The 10120-nt window shown below is 42.7% G+C and overlaps 1 long non-coding RNA gene across 2 annotated transcripts in view; it reads right to left on the minus strand.

Annotated features, from left to right (window-relative positions):
• The window catches only part of LOC112548002, a 107351-nt gene extending 98045 nt beyond the window's left edge, over positions 1–9306 (minus strand). For both annotated transcript variants that reach the window (XR_003091813.1, XR_003091811.1), the window contains exon 1: positions 9180–9306. This is a non-coding gene — a long non-coding RNA (uncharacterized LOC112548002). The remainder of the gene's footprint in view (positions 1–9179) is intronic.
• Between the last annotated feature and the right edge of the window lie 814 nt (positions 9307–10120).

A 10120-nucleotide genomic window follows, 5' to 3' on the forward strand; every position in this document is an offset into this window, starting at 1 on the left:
TAGACTGATGTGTACATGTTCAGGTGTTAAAGAGCATTAACGCTGTGTGTAGGCTGACTTGGAACAAAAGTTAGTCCCAAGTCAGTCCACACACACAGTGTTAATGCACAGTAAGGCATCTACACATGTGTTACTGCACAGTAACTAATTGGGCATAAATTTGATACCTGCTCAAGTCAGTATAAGTCGCCATATTTACTGCACAGTACGGATATGCACGTGTAGACGTGTGCTTGTACTGCGCAGTAATTTTGGTTACTGCACAGTAATTGCGCATGTGTAGATGCGCCCACTGAGTAAGAGGATTCTTATTCTCACTGTGCCCCTTTGCAGTGAGGTCCGAGTCATAGTCTACAAGTCCTTAACTGTTACATTATACTTCAGGAGATTTCATTTTATTCTAAATTTTAATGAATGCTATGCCTGTCAGCAATGACATGCCTTGCATTACATACTGAACATAGTATTAGTGTTTCAACTAGCCAGCTAGGACTTGTGAAGAAAATACAACTCTGGATCTGAGTAGGAGTAGTATCATGGTTATGGGGACTTTCAAGTTCTTCATGCAGGCAAGGTCCTTTCTGGCTGTCTGGCCTTGTACCAGGATCGAAGGCTGCACAGCAGCATCTTACATGCATTTCCATTTTTCAGCTTGTTCCAGGAAGCAACCCATTTAAAACCTTTTGTTTCTTTCTGTTTCCAGCCAGAGCTCTACACTACTTGCTTCATTAAAAACAATTTGCAGGAGTTGCACGATGCTACCAATGAATATTCATACAAGCTTGGCACTTCCATTATATAAAACTCAATTATAAAAAGGAAAGGATTTATGTGAACATCTTCTGAACCCTCCACGCATTAGCTGAGTTTCAGGGGATCTTTGTCTTTGAGAGGAATGCTACTGTGAGCCAGGGAAAGGATTATTTCTGGATATAATAATTGGCTATTTCTATCTTGCATCAAAGAGTCCCAAAGCAACGCTCTGCAGAAGAGCTGACATGAAGGTCCATCAATGATGAATCTGCTTGCTGTGGAACAAAACGGATACAGTTTTTCTTCCAGTGAACGACATGGCTAAAGAAACCCAAAAGATATTACTGTCAATCTCCCTTGCCCAGGATGGTTTTGGATTTCCCAGTAGTTACCACAATAGCACAGATATGGCTGCTGCACTTCACAGGGAAACCAGACATTGTGCTCCATATAGACATGGGCCATAAAGGAAATCAGCAGCCTGAAAACAGTTGAAAGGGAGGAAGAGAGGAGAGGGACATTTAGCAAAGAGAGTACTACAGGGACCACTTTAACCTCCCTAGTAATTCTACCGTGGCTTGGGCTGCAGCTATAGGTAAATCTGGCACCTTTAACTAACAGCAGAAAAAGATTTTAAAATGATATTAAAATGGAGTAAGCTAGGGATTACCAGGGGGTATCTTCCTGCTTTGCTCAGACTTTGGGATGCTAGACACCACCTGTTCTGAATGCATCACCATATTAATCATATATTTGTTCCTTCCAAATCCCAATAACCCTTCTAGGGAAGAACATCCCTTTTGAGTGCTACAGGCCTTCCTTCTCATTTAAAAGGGGAAAATCTTCTAAACATCCATAAAGAGAGAGCAGGATGTGTTGGTTTACAGATGCCTTCTTCCCCAGGCTAACGCTAGTACCAGGGACAATTGCAAATCATTTATTTTTAGGTTCCCTGCTCCTTTTAACAAATGTGATTGCTTACTGCAATATTCATGTTATACCTCTGCTTGACACGCTTTCTGGTTTTATACTAAACACCTGCCATGGTTGTAACAGAACTAGGGGAGTAATATCAATTAAGGTAAGGTAGAGACTAAGTGCTGCCATTACAGCAAAAACAGGCTGTACTTTTCTCATAAATGAGAATATCGAAAATCTATCACTTTTTTTGTTTTCTTCATTTTTCTGATGGAAGGCAGAGTACAAAAGATACTGTATAGGATATAGTACTACAGGAGTGATGTCTCCAGCTATAGCATTTGGCTATTATAGCCCTATCCTAAAGTTACTTGTCACACTTCCTGGCTAGGCACAGACATTCAAAAAGCCTGAACCTGAATTGATTCAATCTTTGCAGATTAGTCTAACCTGCTTAGATTTAACCAATTTGCAAGTGAATAGACATTCACTTTTGATTCTGGAAATGCAGGCACATGCCTGCAGTGGCTCAGGCTAGAAGCCGAGAGGGCACTAGAGCAGACCTTCCTTCCCCTCCTCAACAGCCGCAAGGCTGGAGGGAAGCTGAGTGGGGGGGTGAGGGGGAGGGCATGGCCAGTCCCCAGCAGGCTGCTGAGTATAATTGGAGAGGTATTTAAACCCTGGCCTGCAGGGACCCCAGCTGGGGTGTGCCTGAAACCGGCATTGCCAGATTTGTCCCTGAGCAGCAGGGAGCTTGGGAGCACATCAGGCAAAGGGAGGAGGATGGAGGGGGATTCTCCCCTGCCTCCCCTCTCCTACCAGCATGAGACCCCAGGCCATTTTTAATCTGGTTTATGTGCACTGAATTTATGTTCTATTACAGGTTTAAACCAGTTTCTGATCACTTAAATCAGTTTATGTGTAACTTCTGTCCTTAGCCACCAGGTGCACTGCTTCTCTCAATCCTTGGAGTCTCAGAACAGCAGAGACTCTCTATGCCTAAAGAAGGGTGATCACGCCCGAAAGCTTGCTAAGAACTTTTTGCCAACTACAGTACTCACTTGGTCTAATCAAAGATATCCCATCTACTCATGGGCGACTGGTGCCTCCTGAATCCAGGGGGGGCACCTGCAGAAGCTGGGGCAGCATCAATGGGGGGCCTAGAGCTGGCAAGCATCTACAGATGCCGCTGGTGGCATCAGCAGTGGGCCCAGAGCTGGTGAGCTCCCACAGACGTGGTGTGAGCAGTCAGGATGGCCCTGTCAGGGGGGGCACATGCCCCCTGGTGCCCCTCCTACACGTCGCCTGTGCATCTACTCAAATAACCTTGCCTGCCTATGTCCTTAGACCAACACGGCTACAACCAAAAACCTTGCTCCTCCTAAACCACTGTGGCTTCCCTATTGGACCCCACTTAGATAGGGGGTTTCTAGCTGTCACCTTTCTCAGAGTTGACTCCTGTGATCTGCTCCCTTCTGACTGGAGTTACAGACACCTGCTGATCAGTACTTCTGCCTTCAGTTCAGCATCTGTAGTTTTTGAAGGGCTGTGGCAGGGTTACTCAGTGGCCAGGTGGCTCTCATGCAGCAAAGCACTCTTTATTCAAAACAAAAACATTCTGGAGAAAAAATATTTTAAAACAAAAAACACCCATCTCCTATGTGTAGATCCTGGGCAGCCTCATGCCTGTTCTTGGGACATGTGCATCTCTCCCCCAGGTTAGGGCTATCATTTTGTGGCATTTCAATTCCTTTGTTGCCTTATTAGTCTTTTGAACCAGGTCAAACCAGTCTGTGCTGCTTACCCAGGGGAGCGAAACTTCAAACATTGTGTTAAGTGCATTGTTTTGGAATACGGGATTTGCATTTATTAGTCCCCAGTAATTGCTTATCTCACCCTTTTGACCTAGAAATGTAGTCACCAGTAACATAATTGAGGTATGTGTGCAACATTAATACAATAGTTTCTGACTATTCCATAATTCCATACCCCCTCTCTCACATCCCTTTTTTCCAGGGGGATAGTACAAGCTTTCTGCCCAATATCCTGGTGGAGTCCCTTGGCTTCTTCTGGATAAGGAATCCATTTTGACATCTCATAATTTCATGTTTTAAATTACCATTTGCACAGCCCAGCCAAGAAACACTATTAATACCACAATGCAGAGCTGTTTGATTCTTTGGAACACATTGCATGGATATGAAGGGAGATCCCTCATGCACCAGTGGATGCCTCTGAGGGGGAGGGTGGATTGGAGCCCTACTCCACAGGTGTAGTCCTTTGTGTGATGATCATGGAGGCCTTTGTTTTCCCACATGCTGAGATGAGGCAAGAAGCATTCCTTCTTCGCACTCAGGACTGTTATCCTTTTCACAGACCATCAAGATTGTAGATTCAGGGTGATGGTAGAAAACTTTCCACTCCCTCTTGGCGCTGTTACCTCTGCAGTCTCCCAAGCAGCAAATGTACACTTATGGGTGCATTTACACATTGCCCTATGGCAGTGTAACAACCTGCTACATCACCATACTGTGCTGGTCCACTTTCAGGTCCACCACCGAGAGCATGGGGACCGCCCTCCCCCACCCTCCCCTGGACACCTCATCCGCCCCACCATCTCATGCTTCATGAGTCGCGCCTGGTACCTTGAGGTATGTAGAAAAAACATATAAAGCTGCGTCAATGGCCAAATCACTGATTCTTCAAACCAGAATCGAATCTTCAGATTCAGATTCAGCCGAATCGAATTGGGACAGTGATCCGAATCAGCAAATTGAATCACTGTACCCTGAATCAGGCCAAATCCGAATTGAATACTGCCTGCCTTGCACACCTATAGTGGAAAGCACTGCTGTCATGGCCACGCAATTGCAGTGGTGGCATGGCAGGAGCCAAAGGTTGCTATTGCTCCCATATGTTGAAGCTGCCCTGGATGTCTGGCTGTGTTGTTATGTCTCTGGTTTTCATAATTCCATTCCCCTCCCTACCTCAGTACGTAATTTTTCTCCTGTGCATACTCAGCACTGTTTTCACACTGAACCCTGCATTTGCTAATGCTGTCCGTGGCCAAAGCTGCCCTCCTGTGCTTCAGGTGTCAGTGATACCTTTATAGTAATGCTTGTTGACATTGCTTATAGTGCCTAGTGGCAATATGTGTGAAAGCAGCTAAGGGAACAGCTATACTGTGAGCAGAGGTGTGATTGGGGCAGAGGTTGATATCTCCAAACTAGAATTAATCTAGTTGGCTCTGATACCACTTGCAATGAAGCCACAGCAGCATGCTATGGCTTCATCTGCCAAGTATGTACCCTGGGTCCTGTGTAACTATGTACAGTTCATGTTGAGGCCTGGGCTGGCATGGTTTCATTACTTTGCTATCTATATTCAAGCTAACTCAGGTGTAGCTACATGTGCTGCAATTGAGGCTCCCAATTGCAATGTGGTGACCTTCCCTATTAGTAACATGGCCAGGACCTGACACGTTCTGTTGTCCCACCCTGTTCAATTCTCATGTCATTTAAAATCTATTAAAATGTGTCTGTGTCATCCAGGTTCCTAATGTGAGGCAGCCATTTGGAGTCTGTACTGCTCAGGGATCCAGGTACAATATCTGGCTCCACTTGTTCGGTTGTGGGTGGTGGTGGAAGCTCACCTATTCTGGCTCATGCTAGTACTGTTGCTTTCAGTCTGCTCTTACTTTTTTTCTAGTCTTCAGGTTGATAAGTGCTCAAAGGCAGCCTTTGTCTCACAAGCAGCATTTTCTACTCCTCAGACTTTCCATGTCAACCACTGAATTCTGCCTGGATGAAACACAGTTGCTGGCTGTGTCATCCTCTTTGCTGCTTCTCTCTGGAAAGCAATTGTTCTGGCTGGTATTTAGCTTAAAATATATATCTGTTTCTTTTCCAGGCCTGAGGAAGGACAGTTTGAGCCCAAATTTTGCCTAACATCTTTCTCTACTATAAAGCTAGTCCAATAAAAGATATTGTCTCACCTCACAAATCATGCCTCTTCTACCTCTGGAAAGTCATCTGTAAGAACTCCTTCTGCCATTGGTATCTTTGCCAGTGCTGTCGGTGTCTCTCGCAGTCCTGGAATATCATTTCTTTGCTGGTCCTTTACCAGCTGACTATTCTTAGCTGCTCACAGCTCATCTTTCCTGTCTGTATTTTCACTGTTCTTTTCCCAGAATGACTTTGAGCCACCTTTTTTTCTATTCTTTTTCTTCCTGCAAGACTTGCTGTTGATACACTGGAAATTCGTCGCTGTCATTAGATCTCACTGCTGAAACCAAATATGTCTCTGGATATTCCATTATTCTGTAGCCTTTGTCAGACCAGGTAATTTTGGTTGCCAGATTCCTTCATGAACACTAAGCAAACTTTAAAGAGAGAGGAATGAGCTTTAGGGTGGACGCTTTCACTCCTGAATAGGTTGAGTTCAGAATGTAAAACCATATAATGGTACCTAAATGAAAAGTGCTATACTTTAGGGGGTGCCAAATGGATGCTCAAACTAAAATCAAGGTTTGACTTGATCTTATTTTTAGTTCCTACGCCTGACTTCCTGGAATTCACCATCAAGCTTCTGCATTGCTATGCTAAGCCTCTGCAAGAGGCTTGGGTGTCCAAGTTGGGCATCATCCATTCTAGTTTGGCTACACAGTTATTCTTTCATTTGTATAAGGTAAGCTTCAGATACACCTTAAGTGCCTGTGGTGATTATCTGACTTTTGATATTTTTGTAAAATTCAAAGGCATAAACTTCAGTGATTCAGTTAAATCTCCACTAATTAGCTGAAGTTCAGTTAATGTATGTATTCCTCTAGCAATTAGCAGATGTACCTTGGTGCCAGTGTCAAAAACTGGAAAGGAGCCAGTCTGGGGCTCATTATCCCACCAGAAATCCTTGGTCGCTAATCAGTACTTGATAAATATTAGACAGTTCCCTGCCAACACTTGGCTATTAAATTCCATTTATACTGTAGCCCCATAAATACTATAAATTCTCTTTCATCAGCACTCTGTTCACAAAACCCTTTGAAAATAGAAGTTTCGTTTGAGGATGACTGAACAAAATGGAATTTAATTAGGCCAGAAGACCCCCAAACCACCATCATTTCTCAATGTGTAATAATTCCACTGTAATTCTTTTGAAGCTGTTCTGCTACAGTATTTCAAAATAAATGTGAGGCATTAAATTAGGAGGGCTTAGAAAGCCGGGATGCACAATGGTTTTGGTCTAAAGAACATGGATTTATAGATATTCATGAAGGGAGTTGGGATTTTTTCAGTTAAACTGCATCCTTTGCATACTTCTGCTGGGTAAAACACCCAGTTTTGCTTCATACAACTCTAAGGTGAAAGTCAATTTTCCATCACTGGAAGCTGCTGCTTGGATTTCACATAAATAACTTGAGTGACGTTAGAGCCAAGGGACAATGTGTTTATCTAGGATCTAGCAAGTTAAGTCACTATGAGTATGCTGTAGATGAGTTAATTAGTATACCTGAATGATCCTCTCCCATTCAGGGCATTGTCTGGAATGGTTTCTTGTGAAGAAAGCTCTAGTCTGCACCTACATTTAATATGGATGGAAAATTAGATTGAAAAGACCAGCTTGAGAGCTGCTAAGGAGGAATGTCCTTGCCTACAAGCTGGTTAGATGGCCATATTAAATTCCAAAGTCATTGCCACCAGGTCAGCCTGTATTTTGTGAACTGTTGGCACATCAGCTGTCCAATCCTTAGTGGTTGGCAAGTAATAGTGTTTGAGCATCTGGCATGCCAAGGCATATTGTTGAGGTATGTGTAACAATGGCAGTGCAGCGCTATTTTTAGCACTATCTTAGCATTGATCAACATGAATGAAATAAGAGTGGTCCAAGCTGAGTCTTACTCCTACCTTAGGGTCTTTTGCAAAACCAGTGACTCTTAGTAAAGCTAGTAATCTTTGCTTTCCTTTTTCTGCCTTTCCACTTCTTAGCCACTACCCAACTCACGCACCCACAACAGACAGCCTTTGAGTCCCCCTTCTCCATGTTGACCTCTTTGTAAGCCTTTGATTGATTTTAAAAACATCTTGCAATTTGTGTCAGTTGAAACCAATTTGAGTGCAGGTGAACATATGGCAACCATGCCAGTAACACATAATTGTTATGTATCCGAGGAAATATTTGCTTGTTTTTCACAAGGTCTTTGATTAAAATCCTGCTAGATCTTTTTAGCTGCTCCCACTGTGTTAGTTGTGTTAATTGATAAGTCTATTTTTGCAAAGTATAGGTATAAGTAGACTCTGTGGAAAATGGGTGATCTGATAAGCATAAATATTACTAATTATACCCTACATCTAGGGGCTGCACTTCTCTACCAGTTACTACATTGACTTACTCCCTTGATCTTATTTCTCAGTAACAGCAGCTTTGAAACACACACAATTGTGTGTGCTTCATTCTACAGGAAAATTACCCATGAAGGCATTTAGTTGCTTAACTTAGATTTAAGAACCTAACTCCCAGTGCCTTTATATATTTGTGATACAAGATATTTCATGTAATGGGACAGAAGAGAAGTAAGGGAGACACCTAAATGACTTGATATTATATACAGAACTGCTTTTATTTTTTAGTATTTTGATATCTGGAAGGGCAGAAGGACAACATTTAAAAAAAAAAAGACTGGCTGAGCAATTGACCCCCAGACGCATAGTAGTGGATGGATATGCCTACTTCATTAGAGATCCAGTAAATCTTATCTCCCTAAGGAGTTAGGTTAGGGGTGTTTCACCAGATCAGAATGGCTCTATCTTAATGATGAGATGATAAATTATGTGGAAATCCATTCACTGTCTGCACCAAATTCTAAAAAAGAAAATGTCCTTGAATCTTTATAGCCACCCAGTTTTGTTTTGTAGGAAATGTCATGCTGCAGTCTTCTTTTTCTTTATGGAAGCGATTTTATACCCAAACACTTAAGGAGAACAGTTTTGAGCTCAAAGTTGCAATGTCAGAAGATAGACAACTATGAATTGGATTGAAATAATTCCATACTTGTCCTCTTTCACTGGGTCATTACTGAGAGTCATTTCTGGAGCAAACTCTGCATCATTATTCACCTACTTTGATCTGTTATAGAGACCAGGGCAGCAAGCGAAAAATGAGATTTAATTGTGCCTATTTCTCTTGGATGATTTTCCACCCCTCTCAAAACAAGCTCTGGGCAAGTGGTTCAGTTGCATTGTTGGCAACTGGAATGTTTTTCACACCACAAACATTGAGCAAAACATGTAGAAAGAAGCTGAATGATTCAAGAGACATTAACTCTAAACTACCTCTTGCAAATTCTTTCCATTTCTTGAGCGGTGGCAGATTCTTTGCAGAGTGGTTATATGACTGGCTTTTTAATGCAGATTGAAACCTGTCCTTCCTATAGAATTTACCTACCTTGCAGTAGAGAGATGCATCAGTTCTGCCTGGACATAATTCCTATAGAAGTTAGAAAAATGAAATACCTTTTTAATCCTGCATGCTGCTCCTGAGAACCAGTTCAGGCTTGTTCCCTGAATGCATGTTTAGGTATGCATGTTTTCAAAGGCTTGGTCCAGTCTGGTGCATGCAGGAGAGGGAAATCAGACTGAAGTATTTTATCAGCCATACTATAAATAATTTAGTGACTAAGCTTGACAGAGCTTCACAGTGATAGAAGGGACAGACTTCACATTCTTCTGCCCCAAGAGTAGAGTCTGCTACCAGCTGAAAAAGAAGGGACCCTTAGCCATAAGGGATGGAGGGTCTGAAATATCCATTTGACTTCCTTTAGTTCAGACTGGCAGTAGTTCACATACACACTATTTATTACCTTATGTTAGGAGTCTCCTTTGAGGCTTGGCACAAATTCTCTCAAGAGGTGTTGGTGATCCAGACCTAACAAGGAACCATTTAAAAAACAAAAAACAACCAAATCCCTGTTCCGTAAGGATCCTTGGGGCAGCCTCGCCATTTGCCAACAATGCAAAATCTCCTCTTGAGAAACTAAGGGAGTTAATAATGTTAGTAGTGGCAGCAGAAGCCATGCACGGACACATCACAGGTGACTTTCTTGCACTGTAATAGGGCTTGTCAAGTATGAGTGAAAACTTACAAAACCAAGGAGAGAAGTAGAAGGAAAGAAAGAGGACCTCCGTGGTGGGCTAGAACAGAAAGCAACAGGTCCTGGTATAGAATTCATCTGGAGGAAAACTATGAATTTGTTCTAAGATCTAGCGGAGGCCTCTTTCTAATTCAGAGGATTATCTAGCGGACACAGGAGAGTGGCAGGTTCTCTCCCAGCTGCCAGAACACAACAAAGGACTGGATGTATTCAGGTACACAGGCAGACATCAGAAGTTTGAGACATACAAGTGGATCTGGCCTCCACCCCTGTACTAGTTGGTCCTTTCATCTTCTGTCATTT

The sequence above is a fragment of the Alligator sinensis genome, unplaced genomic scaffold, assembly GCF_000455745.1.
Source record: "Alligator sinensis unplaced genomic scaffold, ASM45574v1 scaffold76_1, whole genome shotgun sequence".
Taxonomy (NCBI): Eukaryota; Metazoa; Chordata; order Crocodylia; family Alligatoridae; genus Alligator; species Alligator sinensis.